Below are 1,299 nucleotides of genomic sequence, written 5' to 3'. Positions count from 1 at the left end.
CTCACATTGGGAAACAGGAGCTGGGTGCCCTGGACAAGATGAACTTGGAGAGGGTATAAGGAGAAATTTGAGAATGATCTGAGCTCAGGATTAGGGTGACTGGAGATTTAGAGGAGAGGAAGTAAGTGATGCAGCAGAGGCAGCTGATCGCAATCTTTGTGGCAGTCCGTGAGGATGTATTATTGGAGGTAAAGGTGGGAGAGAACAGGGATGAAAGATTTAAATTGTTGGAGGTCAATCATCTCAGTTCCAGGATATCACTGCAGGAGTCCCTCAGGGTCCTACTCTCTCCAGCTGCTTCATCAATGACCTTCCAGGCCAGAAGTGGGGATATTTGCTGATGATTGCACAATGTTCAGCAACATTTGTGACTCCTTGGAAACTGAAGCAGTTCATGTCCAAATGCAGCAAGACCTGGACAATATCCAGGCTTGGGCTGACAAGTGGCAAGTAACATTCATGTCACACAAGTGCCAGCCAATGACAATCACCAACAAGAGAAAATCTAACCATCGCACCTTTCACATTCAATAACATTACCATCACGGAATCACCTATCAACATCCTGAGGGTTACCATTGACCAGAAACTGAACTGGACTAGCCATATAAATACTTTAATTACAAGAGCAGGTCAGAGGCTGGGATTTTTACAGCAAGTAACTCACCTGCTGACTCCCCACAGCCTGTCAATCATTGACAAGGCACAAGTCAGGAGTGTGATGAAATACTCTCCACTTGCCTGGATGAGTGCAGCTCCAACAACACTCAAGAAGCTCAACACCATCTAAGAAAAAACTTAATTGGAATAAAGTCCATCAAGGGCAATTGTCAGAGACCCCAACATCCCATGAACAATTTAAATAAAAAGCTATCAACTTAATTAGAGTGAAGTAAGATAATGTAGCTACCTCCAATTATGGTAATAGGTTGTTTTACTCATTCACAGAATGCGGGTGTCACTGGCTAGGTCAGCATTTATTGCCCATCCCTAATTGCCCTTGAGAGGTTGGTGGTGAGCTGCCTTCTGAACTGCTGCAATCCCTGTGGTGTAGGTACACCCACAGTGCTGTTAGGGAGGGAATTCCAGGATTTTGGCCCAGTGACAGTCAAGGAATGGTGATATGTTTCCAAGTCAGGACGGTAAGTGATTTGGACGGGAACTTGCAGGTGGTGCTGTTCCCATGTATCTACTGCTCTTGTCTTTCTAGAAGTGGTTGTGGATTGGAAGGTGCTGGAAGGAACTTTGGTGAGTTGCTGTAGTGCATAAGTATAATAGTTAACGAGTTCATGATCACAA

Source organism: Mustelus asterias, chromosome 12, assembly GCF_964213995.1.
Source record: "Mustelus asterias chromosome 12, sMusAst1.hap1.1, whole genome shotgun sequence".
Taxonomy (NCBI): Eukaryota; Metazoa; Chordata; class Chondrichthyes; order Carcharhiniformes; family Triakidae; genus Mustelus; species Mustelus asterias.
The sequence above is the reverse complement of the archived record's forward strand: the minus strand, read 5'-3'. Positions refer to the sequence as shown.